The 14,411-nt window shown below is 44.7% G+C and overlaps 1 protein-coding gene across 1 annotated transcript in view; it reads right to left on the bottom strand.

Annotated features, from left to right (window-relative positions):
• Positions 1 to 14,411, bottom strand: part of LOC124787744 — a 116,736-nt gene that overhangs the window by 44,817 nt on the left and 57,508 nt on the right. The gene's annotated exons all lie outside the window — the stretch shown is intronic.

The raw sequence follows: 14,411 nt of genomic DNA, 5'->3' as shown, positions 1-14,411 counted from the left end.
TCACATTTAAGGGATCTGCCACGTGAACACAAATGTAAGAACCTTCAACATCGCAGCGCGTCAGCAATCGTTTGTTAATATATTAAAAAACTAAAAAGCCGCCTCGATTGCGAAAAAAGCACCTAGTGTTAAGTGTTAACCCAGGTTTCGGCGTAGATAACTACACTTTCTTCAGAACAACAATAAAACCCACAAGTGCCTAAGAAGACCTTTGTCAATGGTTAAAAGAACACCATAGCTATACATTTTTAAACGAAAAAGAAAAGGAAAACACAAACAGTACATACGTACAAAGTCAAAACCACTACTTAACTTAATGGTGTACGCTCCACCTCACACCGGCCTACTTTATGACGGGTCACGGCCCATCGAACATGGTTACATATACAGATACAAACACTCAAAACAAATATGAAATTAAATATTGATGTCTGAGTCATTTAGTTAGATTCCTTTGATGTGATAAACATATATACACTGCACGTATACAGATATAAACATCGACACAAAATCAGATTAAATTTTCAGTTTCGAGACATTCCTGTTATGTGAGATATCCTTACATCATTCGTAATTAAGAGGACAGTAATGGTTGTACGTATTGACACCTTCAGCTCGCGGTATAATTTCCCTTGCTGTGTGCATGCCACTATTACATGTTTAAATCGTCTTCTTTTTCACTGCAACAACCACGCACTGGGGAAGCTACAACTTTTATTTGAAAAAGGCGACTATGGTAACATACACGGCCCAACCGCATTCGGAGCCCTGGTACCGTTTACTCATCATGATTCTGGTGTACCACGGTTTCCTCGGCAGGTTCCACCCGCAGTTCTGGATGAATACGGGCGTAAAATCTTCCTTTCTTTCTTGGGGTTTTCATCCATTCCTTATCTCCTTGTTCCATTATTCCTTTAAGACTGTTGGCGCATTTTCCCTATAAGGTCACTACAGGGGTATCTAATTCCTTCGAATATACCTTCCTTTAGCATATCTCTCTGCTATTTCGTTCCCAATGATGCCTGAATGCCCCCTGAACCACAGGAGGTTAACGTCAATGCCAACTTTTCTTCTAGTATGAATCAAACTGAATGTATCTTATACTGTATATAATGGGGAGTGGTCACATTCCGATAAGTTTTATCCTTTGGAAGGTGTTTCGAAAGTCAGTTACGAACAAAACTGTTTGAAATGCGTTCCTTGTCCCATAGGTAGGTGGTTAGCACAATGGACTCGCACTCGAGAAGACGACGGTTCAAACAAGCGTCCGGCCATCCTAATTTTGGTCTCCGTTATTTCACTAAATCGCTTCAGGTAAATGCCGGGGTGGTTCCTGCGAAAGGGTACGGTCGACTTCCCTCCCCTTTTCTCCCTAATACGATGGGACCGATGGTCTCGCTGTTTGGTCCCCTCACCCCGAATCAACCAACCAACCAACCTACCCCCTGCCGCCGTTGGATAAGCAGCTGCAGCAGCAAGTCGTATACTCCTAGCTCACTCATTTGTTACATAGTTTAATTCTTAATTTCTTTGCGTGTTTTTGGTACTTGCATTGTTTAATTCATAAATTTCGAGCGTATTATAGTATTTGAGAGTTGTAGCATCGCGTTTTAGTACCTGAATAGTGTAAATTCGCGTAGTCGTTTGTCTACTGTTTTGTTTTGAACGGCCAGTGTCGGTTGGTCGCAGTCAGTGTGCTCCCTGCCGCCGTTGGATAAGCAGCTGAGCAGCAAGTCGTATACTCCTAGCTCACTCATTTGTTACATAGTTTAATTCTTAATTTCTTTGCGTGTTTTTGGTTCTTGCATTGTTTAATTCATAAATTTCGGGCGTATTATAGTATTTGAGAGTGTAGCATCGTGTTTTAGTACCTGAATAGTGTAATTTCGCTTAGTCTCCTTCCGCCGCCGAGCAGTGTCAGCAGTGCGCAAGTAGCAGCATTACTGCATTTACTAGGCAATCTTGTATTTTAATAACCGTTTAAATTTTGTCGATTGTTTGCGCTCTCTGTAGATTAGTTCAGACGTTCTTAGCAAAACAGTTTTTAGCATGGATAGGGACTGCAACTGCTGTGTTCGGATGCAGGCTGAGTTGGCATCCCTTCGCTCCCAGCTTCAGGCAGTGTTGGCTTCGGTCACACAGCTTGAGGCTGTTGCCAATGGGCATCACTGTGGGGGTTGGGATGGGGGTTTGTCGGGGACGGCCAGCTCGTCCCACGCATCCCCTGATCGGACTACGACTGTGGTTGCCCGGGATACTGCCCGCATTGAGGCTGATTCCTCACCTGTGGTAGAGTGGGAGGTCGTCTCAAGGTGTGGCAGGGGGCGAAAGACATTCCGGAGGGCTGAACGGAAAGCCTCTCCAGTTTGTCTGACGAACCGGTTTCAGGCTCTGTCTCAGGCTGATACTGATCCTCGGCCTGACATGGCTGCTTGTCCTGTTCCAGAGGTTGCCCCTCAGTCTGCAAGATCCGGGCAGTCGCAGAGGGTGGGCTTACTGGTAATTGGGAGCTCCAACGTTAGGCGCGTAATGGGGCCCCTTAGGGAAATGGCAGCAAGAGAGGGGAAGAAAACCAATGTGCACTCCGTGTGCATACCGGGGGGAGTCATTCCAGATGTGGAAAGGGTCCTTCCGGATGCCATGAAGGGTACAGGGTGCACCCATCTGCAGGTGGTCGCTCATGTCGGCACCAATGATGTGTGTCGCTATGGATCGGAGGAAATCCTCTCTGGCTTCCGGCGGCTATCTGATTTGGTGAAGACTGCCAGTCTCGCTAGCGGGATGAAAGCAGAGCTCACCATCTGCAGCATCGTCGACAGGACTGACTGCGGACCTTTGGTACAGAGCCGAGTGGAGGGTCTGAATCAGAGGCTGAGACGGTTCTGCGACCGTGTGGGCTGCAGATTCCTCGACTTGCGCCATAGGGTGGTGGGGTTTCGGGTTCCGCTGGATAGGTCAGGAGTCCACTACACGCAACAAGCGGCTACACGGGTAGCAGGGGTTGTGTGGCGTGGGCTGGGCGGTTTTTTAGGTTAGATGGCCTTGGGCAAGTACAGAAAGGGCAACAGCCTCAACGGGTGCGGGGCAAAGTCAGGACATGCGGGGACCAAGCAGCAATCGGTATTGTAATTGTCAACTGTCGAAGCTGCGTTGGTAAAGTACCGGAACTTCAAGCGCTGATAGAAAGCACCGAAGCCGAAATCGTTATAGGTACAGAAAGCTGGCTTAAGCCAGAGATAAATTCTGCCGAAATTTTTACAAAGGTACAGACGGTGTTTAGAAAGGATAGATTGCATGCAACCGGTGGTGGAGTGTTCATCGCTGTTAGTAGTAGTTTATCCTGTAGTGAAGTAGAAGTGGATAGTTCCTGTGAATTATTATGGGTGGAGGTTACACTAAACAACCGAACTAGGTTAATAATTGGCTCCTTTTACCGACCTCCCGACTCAGCAGCATTAGTGGCGGAACAACTGAGAGAAAATTTGGAATACATTTCACATAAATTTTCTCAGCATGTTATAGTCTTAGGTGGAGATTTCAATTTACCAGATATAGACTGGGACACTCAGATGTTTAGGACGGGTGGTAGGGACAGAGCATCGAGTGACATTATACTGAGTGCACTATCCGAAAATTACCTCGAGCAATTAAACAGAGAACCGACTCGTGGAGATAACATATTGGACCTACTGATAACAAACAGACCCGAACTTTTCGAATCTGTATGTACAGAACAGGGAATCAGTGACCATAAGGCCGTTGCAGCATCCCTGAATATGGAAGTTAATAGGAATATAAAAAAAGGGAGGAAGGTTTATCTGTTTAGCAAGAGTAATAGAAGGCAGATTTCAGACTACCTAACAGATCAAAACGAAAATTTCTGTTCCGACACTGACAATGTTGAGTGTTTATGGAAAAAGTTCAAGGCAATCGTAAAATGCGTTTTAGACAGGTACGTGCCGAGTAAAACTGTGAGGGACGGGAAAAACCCACCGTGGTACAACAACAAAGTTAGGAAACTACTGCGAAAGCAAAGAGAGCTCCACTCCAAGTTTAAACGCAGCCAAAACCTCTCAGACAAACAGAAGCTAAACGATGTCAAAGTTAGCGTAAGGAGGGCTATGCGTGAAGCGTTCATTGAATTCGAAAGTAAAATTCTATGTACCGACTTGACAGAAAATCCTAGGAAGTTCTGGTCTTACGTTAAATCAGTAAGTGGCTCGAAACAGCATATCCAGACACTACGGGATGATGATGGCATTGAAACAGAGGATGACACGCGTAAAGCTGAAATACTAAACACCTTTTTCCAAAGCTGTTTCACAGAGGAAGACCGCACTGCAGTTCCTTCTCTAAATCCTCGCACAAACGAAAAAATGGCTGACATCGAAATAAGTGTCCAAGGAATAGAAAAGCAATTGGAATCACTCAACAGAGGAAAGGCCACTGGACCTGACGGGATACCAATTCGATTCTACACAGAGTACGCGAAAGAACTTGCCCCCCTTCTAACAGCCGTGTACCGCAAGTCTCTAGAGGAACGGAGGGTTCCAAATGATTGGAAAAGAGCACAGATAGTCCCAGTCTTCAAGAAGGGTCGTCGAGCAGATGCGCAAAACTATAGACCTATATCTCTTACGTCGATCTCTTGTAGAATTTTAGAACATGTTTTTTGCTCGCGTATCATGTCATTTCTGGAAACCCAGAATCTACTATGTAGGAATCAACATGGATTCCGGAAACAGCGATCGTGTGAGACCCAACTCGCCTTATTTGTTCATGAGACCCAGAAAATATTAGATACAGGCTCCCAGGTGGATGCTATTTTTCTTGACTTCCGGAAGGCGTTCGATACAGTTCCGCACTGTCGCCTGATAAGCAAAGTAAGAGCCTACGGAATATCAGACCAGCTGTGTGGCTGGATTGAGGAGTTTTTGGCAAACAGAACACAGCATGTTGTTATCAATGGAGAGACGTCTACAGACGTTAAAGTAACCTCTGGCGTGCCACAGGGGAGTGTTATGGGACCATTGCTTTTCACAATATATATAAATGACTTAGTAGATAGTGTCGGAAGTTCCATGCGGCTTTTCGCGGATGATGCTGTAGTATACAGAGAAGTTGCTGCATTAGAAAATTGTAGCGAAATACAGGAAGATCTGCAGCGGATAGGCACTTGGTGCAGGGAGTGGCAACTGACCCTTAACATAGACAAATGTAATGTATTGCGAATACATAGAAAGAAGGATCCTTTATTGTATGATTATATGATAGCGGAACAAACACTGGTAGCAGTTACTTCTGTAAAATATCTGGGAGTATGCGTACGGAACGATTTGAAGTGGAATGATCATATAAAACTAATTGTTGGTAAGGCGGGTACCAGGTTGAGATTCATTGGGAGAGTGCTTAGAAAATGTAGTCCATCAACAAAGGAGGTGGCTTACAAAACACTCGTTCGACCTATACTTGAGTATTGCTCATCAGTGTGGGATCCGTACCAGGTCGGGTTGACGGAGGAGATAGAGAAGATCCAAAGGAGAGCGGCGCGTTTCGTCACTGGGTTATTTGGTAACCGTGATAGCGTTACGGAGATGTTTAATAAACTCAAGTGGCAGACTCTGCAAGAGAGGCGCTCTGCATCGCGGTGTAGCTTGCTCGCCAGGTTTCGAGAGGGTGCGTTTCTGGATGAGGTATCGAATATATTGCTTCCCCCTACTTATACTTCCCGAGGAGATCACGAATGTAAAATTAGAGAGATTAGAGCGCGCACGGAGGCTTTCAGACAGTCGTTCTTCCCGCGAACCATACGCGACTGGAACAGGAAAGGGAGGTAATGACAGTGGCACGTAAAGTGCCCTCCGCCACACACCGTTGGGTGGCTTGCGGAGTATTAATGTAGATGTAGATGTAGAAGTAGCCACTTCGCGAACTGCTAGTATTTCAGCAGTGTAAATGGATGCTTCACTAGGTACAGCTTAGCCTCCCTGAAGTGTTTGGTAATGGGCAGTAGAAAGCTACTTCTGGTGTCTTGGAGCGGTGCATGTACTTTCGACTTAATTTAGCCAACCGTTTTCGCTTCCCAAGGCTGTGTTCTAGTATACTGTTGTCTCGTTGGAATAATGCTCGAAGCTGATGATAGTTATAAGAAGAGGAGCTCTATGCATATGGTTTTATTTTTTTACTTTTGGACTGGAGGATTTGATGTACCTGCTGGATTTTCCTGGTCGTCACGTTCTTGTGGTCCTTGTGCGGTTTCTTTTTTTTTCCCCTACAGGGAGTGTATTGGTCGGCGCTGTCGACATGCAACCGGATATGTTTTCACTGCTCTGTACTGAAGCTTGTCCTATTTCTCTAATACGAGGTGCGTTTGAAAAGTCCGTGCAAAGTCCGAGAGATGGCACCACCGGCGCGTATCGAGATCATGTTTAGTTAGTAGCATCTTTGTAAAGAACGCATACCAAGTTTCAGCCATATCGGTCTATTTCTTTGTGTTCGGCATTCGTGTGAATCAAGGAAGTCGAGTGATTGTCAAAAAATGGACGAAAAAGAATTTCGTGTGGTGATTAAACATTATAAAAGGCAAAACGCTTCAGAAGACTAAAGAGAAGCTTGATAAACATTGCGATGACTCTGCACCTTCGATTAGAAGAGTTTGTAAGTGGTTTCAAAATTGTTGGAGTGGCCTTATGGGCACAAGTGATGCTGAACGTTCTGGACGCCCTGTGGAGGTTACGACTCCAGAAATCATTGATAAAATCCATGATATGGTGATGGATGACAGAAGAGTTAAGGTGCGTGAGATTGCCAGTGCTGTGGGCATCTCGAATGAAAGCGTACATAATATTTTACATAAACATTTGGACATGAGAAAGCTATCCGCAAGACAGATTCCGCGACTGCACGCTTGACCAAAAACGGAATCGTGTGAAGTGTTGCAAGGATGGTTCGCAGCTGTTCAGCAAGAATCCGCAGGACTTTAAGCGTCATTTCGTCACTGTGGATGAAACATGGATACATTACTATACTCCTGAGACCAAACAACAATCTGAACAATGGGTTACCAAGGAAGAATCTGCACCAAAAAAAGGCGAAGACCAGTCCTTAGGCCGGAAAGGTTATGGCGACTATCTTTTGGGATTCGCAAGGGATAATCCTCATCGACTGTCTGGAAAAGGGTAAAACTATTACAAGTACATATTATTCATCGTCATTGGACCGTTTGAAAACCGAGAACGCCGGCGATTGCACCACAAAGAAGTCCTTTTCCGTCACGACAATGCACCAGCACACACCTCAGCAGTTGTGGTCGCAAAACTATTGGAAATAGGATTCCAACTCGTTTCACATCCCCCCTCCCCCCCCCCCCCCTATTCTCCAGACTTGGCTCCCTTGGACTACTATTTGTTCCGCAATTTGAAGAAATGGCTGGCAGGACGAAGATTTTATTCAGGCGAGGAGGTGATTGCAGCAACTAACAGCTATTTTTCAGACTTGGACAATCCCTATTATTCGGAAGGGATCAACAAATTAGAACAGCGTTGGGTGAAGTGTATAAGTCTAAAAGGAGACTATGTAGAAAAATATAAAAGTTTACCAAAGACACGTAAGAAGTTTTTATTTTTGCACGGACTTTTCAAACGCCCCTCGTAAGTTGCTTTTAGGGTAGGAATTGATGCTTTTGCTGCATCAAGATAATACTAAAATTTTATAATACCTTGCCAATGATGACGATGAGGTGGTTAGCGTCTTAATCCGGTCCTCTGTAGTTCCTTGATATTTGACCCTGTGTGTTTTAGTTACTTTCCGCTTTCGTGATGGGTTCTTGGTCATTCGAAGGTAATGTTGAGCTGTGTTAAGGGTTCGAAGATTCTCCGCAGGCTCGCGCGTACACGCGCGCAAGCTGTCGCTATCTCGAAATGCTGACCAACTGCATTGCCTTCACACTGAGTCACTGGCCGCCTGCTCGCGGTAAAGCTGTGATCATTAGCGTGGCACGGACGCGGAATACGTGTCTTCTCGGCTCATAATGGAGCGTTTCTCGACGAGTGCGTAATTATCCGCTGCTAGGACGACAGAGACTGATGGTCGGTGTAGCGTGCGCGGTACTATGAACTGTTTTTGGGAATAAACGGTTGAAGGCTACCTCGCACGGCCAATGCCAATTGCGACAAATAGCACGTGGGGTCTTTGGGCGAGGACACAAACCCCCTTATAGTTGTTTGTATCTCTACGGCATAGTGGCCTGATCCCAAGGGTTAGTCGCAAATATTCACCGCCTTGGTGAATACAGGATTATGTCGATAGCGGATAGGCGTTCTTCTGGTTTCGGAATCAATGTTGGCGTTCTGTCATTCAAAACATCAAGACCGAAGTCACCCATCATGTGAAGTAAAGATGCCCCATAACAGTCTTGGCAACCACATCCCCAAGCATAGCTGTGAGCATTAAAATCTTTACAAATAACTGAGGGCAGTTACAAATAACGCATTAAATTGTGCTACTCATTTCGTGAGATAGCCGTTCTCTGCAGGCAATACATTAATACTACGGATATTTCTTGGTCGACTATTCTGGTCCTCACAGTTTGAAGACTATTAATGATCTAGAAATCGATTTTTATTTCAAGGCAAATGCGACCTTAGTATGTATGTAGTATGTTCCCGATCACCTCTAAATACACATAAGCTTCTGAAATAGACCGAATACCCGAACTTGAATCACAATAGACACATATCTCTCTTGCAATTAATTCACGACGCCGCGTGGGATTAGCCGACTGGTCAGGGGCGCTGCAGTCATGGACTGTGCGGCTGGTCCCGGCGGAGGTTCGAGTCCTCCCTCGGGCATGGGTGTGCGTGTTTGTCCTTAGGATAATTTAGGTTAAGTAGTGAAACCTTACCAGTTAAGTCCCATAAGATTTCACACACTATTCACGACGCATGGCATCTTTATTTGCACCTGCTGAACGAGCATTTCACCCCCAAATTTTGTATTTCATAATTAATACGTTTCCTTGGTTGTAGATAAGAAGTTAGCAAGCAATCGTCGGGTGTGAATGGCTCCTGATGGCATGGAAAAAAATGGTTCAAATGGCTCTGAGCACTATGGGACTTAACTTCTGAGGTCATCAGTCCCCTAGAACTTAGAACTACTTAAACCTAACTAACCTAAGGACATCACACACATCCATTCCCGAGACAGGATTCAAACCTGCGGGTCGCACGGTTCCAGACTGTAGCGCCTAGAACCGCTCGGCCACCCCGTCCGGCGATGGCATGGACTTCTTCTACAATTATCAGCAGCAGCACTCCGTCTTCAGGCGACAAGTGGCCCATCGGGACCATCCCACCGCCGTGTCATCCTCAGCTGAGGATGCGGACAGCAGGGGTGTGTGGTCAGCACACTCCTCTCCCAGTCAGTATAATGGTTTTCTGTGACCGGAGCCGCTACTATTCGGTCGAGTAGCTCCTCAATTGGCATCACAAGGCTGAGTGCACCCCGCCGGCCGCGGTGGTCTAGCGGTTCTAGGCGCTCAGTCCGGAGCTGCGCGACTGCTACGGTCGCAGGTTCGAATCCTGCCTAGGGCATGGATGTGTGTGATGTCCTTAGGTTAGTTAGGTTTAAGTAGTTCTAAGTTCTAGGGGACTGATGACCATAGATGTTAAGTCCCATAGTGCTCAGAACCATTTGAACCATTTTGAGAGCACCCCGAAAAATGGCAACAGCGCATGGCGGCCCGGATGGTCGCCCACCCAAGTGTCGGCCACGCCCGGTGATCTGACGGGAACCAGTGTATCCATTGCGGCAAGGCTGTTGCCCAGCTTCTACAATTATATTTACTATAAACTCTGTATTTTGTATGCAAAGGATTCGCTCCTATTCGGTGAGATCGTGAGATTATGAGCTTGAGGTGCATATTGCTTACGTATGGTAGGGCGTACGGGGAGACGATGTGGCATATATATTTCTTGATTCATCTGTGCACAAACCTGGCGCCAGGCACTGTTACAGCTGAGTGATTTAGGCTGGTTTCTAGGGATTACTGGTCACCACGATCGCTCCACAGCTGTTGTTGCCCTGACTATCGTGCGGTATGCTGTATTTGTTGTAATTGTCGCCGTTTCTGTTGTGTTATTGGCTGCACTACCTCAGCCGTACGATGTTGAGCTACAGATGCTCTCATTGTTTGCTACACACGTGGCTGTAGGGGTCGATATTCCGGGTAACTGTCATATGCTGTAGGTTTATTTACAGTTATGTGTTCTGTTCTTGGAATTTATTTCTCATTATTTCCGCTGTCGTACATTGGGCCAAACCGTCTTATATTTCCTATTGGCATGGGACGCGGCAGAATAAATGTCGCCACACTGGCATTTTTTGCGTGCAAACATCTACTGAATTCGGTCCGCCACCTTTACTACATCTAGTTCTGCACTGCGGGGCGAGATGGTTATATAGTAAACAATTCCTGCATTGTTGAGTGGAGCAATATAGGGTTGTACCAAGCATCTCATACCCAAGATTATCACTTGATGTGCTAAGATTTGTGACTTAAATGCAATCTTGTATACCACTAGTGGCACATTTCTTTCTGGGTCTGTACCAATTTTCCGTGTGTATCGAGTGACGCTAATAACTGGGTATTCACGTAGTATTTCCGTATAGATCTCTTTGCCTGTTAGAGTTGTATCAACACCGTGTATGATTCCGTATGTATATAACAAAAAACTGGGGGTAGACACATCAGGTTTCTTCCTTTGCATGTAGATAACTCCAGTAGATCATCCGCAGCAATTGCTGGCTTCTGTTTCATTTTCATTCTGTTTCTGCCCGACAGACTAATATCTTTTTTTGAGGTGGTCGCTGTCCGAATGCATCAATTTACCAATTGACACAAGAAGAAAATTTCCAACGTTTTTGTCTAGGCTTTCCACAAACACAATGAAAGGCCCTTGATCCGTTGTATTGTGTCTGTTGTTATTACCTCTACGTTCATGCATATTTTGTACTGGATGTGATTCGCGAACTCGAACCTGCTTACTGACTTTTTGAGCCAATACTACAATGGACTACGTTCTACAGTATGTGTATCAATTGTCTCTGCTATGTCAACATCTACATGAGACTATGCATTAGGTGCAGTACAAATATGTTTGTGTTCTGGTTCAGTATCGTTTTGCACTATTATAGTTACACTTACATTCGGCAATAAGCATGTGCAGCTTTCAGGGCGCTTAAATTTTTTTTGGACTGGGCTGCTGACATGATTGTTGCGCTGTTAACTGCATATGATGTTATGGCTGCAGTTTCTTTTGTTGGTCTTGTAGTAATAAATGTTGTTCCTGCTGCAAGTGGAGCAGATTGTGTAGCTGTATCTCCTGTTGCTGTTGTAGAATCTGCGAGGGCGGCTGTTGTTGCTGTTGCACTGCTACCGTTGACTTCAGTGTAATTTGTTTTAGAGGAGCCTGTGTGACGTATCTTACTTAGATCGCATTTCTGTCTTATAAAGATCGCATACTTAGTGATATCTTTACTCTTTGACAGTTCGCGTAAGATCCAGTTGGTCGTTTAAAACTCTCTGTCGCTATTCTACTAGCTGAAACAAGAAAATATAAAAGTAATTGTCATCCACTACTAAACTCCATTTTGTTCGATCTTCTTGAATTGATTTATTGGTAAAGAAAAACGTACTGCCATTACGACATTGTATCCTCGAGCAATAATTCAAATAATTTGACTCAAACTATGTAGTTTAAACCAATCCCAGCCACTGATATATAAATGAAGTATAGCAATAAAAAATCTTTAGAGATCACGGCAGGAAAGAAGTAAGAGTAGTATAATATTTTCGATGCATTCGGTTTCTGTTTGCATCATCTTTCTTATTACGGCTGATTTAAGAATCTGCAACTTCGAGATAGTTCGCATAGATAAAAGTTTTCATTTTTAAATCGCGAAAGTCAATTTGTTTTACCCCGCTTACCATCAGACAGAACAGGCGACATATTATTACATATTTTGCTCGACGATGCATGATATATTATAATTAGTAACAGGTTACTATCACTGCCCATATAACTTGAACCGTCTCAGGAAGATCTGCCATCCCTTCAGCTGACAGTGTGCGTATAACACACCATTAAACACGCTTTAATGAAAATGAATGCTTCAGACGCTCGCTGGAAGTAAATACCACGTGACTGTTTGGAGTGGACAGATAACACGACCGTATTGCACGAAACCCGGGACTGAAATGACAAGGAAGGTTGGAATGCAGAAACAAACTATGTTCAGTCTTCCATGGCTGTTGAAGTGGAATAAATATGGCGTATATAACCAAGGAGTATGTTGCCGGTCTTCGGCTTTCGACGAACGCCGACATAATGTCAAGGTAACAGCCATGTTTTATGCCATGAGATTTCCTAGTCGAAGTTGAAAGTTGGATGTTCATTTTTTGGAAAGTTGGCTACTGATGCTGCTGTTGCGTGCATACAAAAACTCTGAGTCTGAGATATTACAGGGTGTTTATAAATGAATATCGGGGTTTTAACGCATTATAATATTTATTATATTGAACTTGCAGTTATAATGATATGTCAAATGAAAGCGCAACTCAAACAGTTTTACAAAGAACCTTATAAATGTTCAATGTGAGCACCATTTGTCACACGGCACACATCAAGTCTGTAGCCCAGTTCTTTCCAAATGTTGATAAGTATGTCTTCAGTGATTGTAGCAACAGCTGCTTCAATCCGGTTTCTTAATTCAGGGAGGTCTGCTGGTAGCGGAGGCATGTACGCACGATCCTTGATGAAGCCCCAAAGGAAAAAATTGATTGGCGTTAGGTCAGGTGAACGTGAAGGCCTTGCAAAGCAAGCCCTTTCATTGGGCCCCTTGCGGCCTATCCAGCACTTGGGTACAGTAAAGTTCAACCAATCGCGTACTTTGCTATGCAAGTGAGGTGGCGCACCATCTTGCTGGAAAATTAAGTTCTCTGGCTCATCTTCTTCCAACTGAGGGACGAGCCATTGCTCTAGTGTATCAAGGTAAGAAGTGCCAGTTACAGTAGGTTCACCAAAAAAGGAAAGGCCCATAAACTTTCTGCCAGGATATGGCACAAAAAACAGTCACTTTAGAGGAATCTCGTTGCTTTGTACCACCTCGTGAGGATTTTCTGAGCCCCAGATGCACACATTGTGAGTGTTAACATGTCCACTAAGGTGAAAGGTCGATTCATCACTGAAGTCAACGTGATCCAGAAAATCTTCATCGTCAAGAAACAATATTTCGTTTGCGAAGTTGACATGTAATCCATGGTCTGACGACTTTAGAGCCTGTAAACAGTAAGGATGTAGTTGTATGTGTTTTCTTAAAACTTTCGAAACAGTCGACACGGGAACTTGTAATTCACGAGTAGCCTTCCGGACTGGTTTCTTTGGGCTATGAGTGAACGACTCTCTCACTCGCTCAACAGTCTCTTCACTAACTCTTGGTCGTCCTGTGCTCTTCCCTTTACAAAGGCGGGCGGTATCTTCAAATTGATGATACCATCTATGAATGTTATTATCACTTGCAGGATCACAACCGAACTTCACATTGCACAGTAACTACAGATTCGGTCTTTGAAAACTGCAAAACACAAAACGATTTCTGTTCACTAGTCGCCATCTTCGCTACTACCGCTGTCTGGCGGATTGCGGCGGAAACAGTGCGTGCTGCGCACGCGCAGGAGGAATTGAGCTTAAACTCCTACACCTCGGGCCAAGGCAGTCCCGTCAATATAGCGACAGCGGCAGCGCGCTGGTGCCAAACACAACTGTTTGATTTGCTCTTTCATTTGACATATCATTTATAACTGTAAGTTTAAGGAAATAAATATTATAAAGCGTTAAAACCGCGACATTCATTTATAAACACTCTGTATTATCGCGAGTGCTAGCGAGCAAACAGTTGTTGAGAGGAGTCCGACGCAGTCTGGCTTGGAGAGAAGCCATACGTCAGGAGAGGTCGCAGCCTACCCTGACCGAGCTAGTAGCGCCGGTTTTCGCATTTAACGTACACATGTCGGAAAGACGCGAATGCCACATTAATTCCACACCTACATTCAGTGCTTTTATACCTGCATCGGAGTCGCCCTATGTTTCATGTACGCTGCAGCAAAGCCCTCAAACATAAACGTTTCCATAGCCGCTCATACTTTTCCTCACTTACTACTCACTTTGTATAAATAACATTACATACCTCAGCATTGTAAGGTTGTTTGCAGACGGCACTGTCATGTAGAAGGAGGCAGTACCTTTGAAGGGAAGTTGTTCGAGAGGTAGGACCAGAGAATCAGTATTGCGATTAATTTAACGAGCTGCGACTGAATGGTACATATGCCAAGAGACAGAGATGCCTTCCTTCAT

This window comes from Schistocerca piceifrons, chromosome 3, assembly GCF_021461385.2.
Source record: "Schistocerca piceifrons isolate TAMUIC-IGC-003096 chromosome 3, iqSchPice1.1, whole genome shotgun sequence".
In the NCBI taxonomy this organism is placed as follows: domain Eukaryota; kingdom Metazoa; phylum Arthropoda; class Insecta; order Orthoptera; family Acrididae; genus Schistocerca; species Schistocerca piceifrons.
The sequence above is the reverse complement of the archived record's forward strand: the minus strand, read 5'-3'. Positions and strand labels throughout refer to the sequence as shown.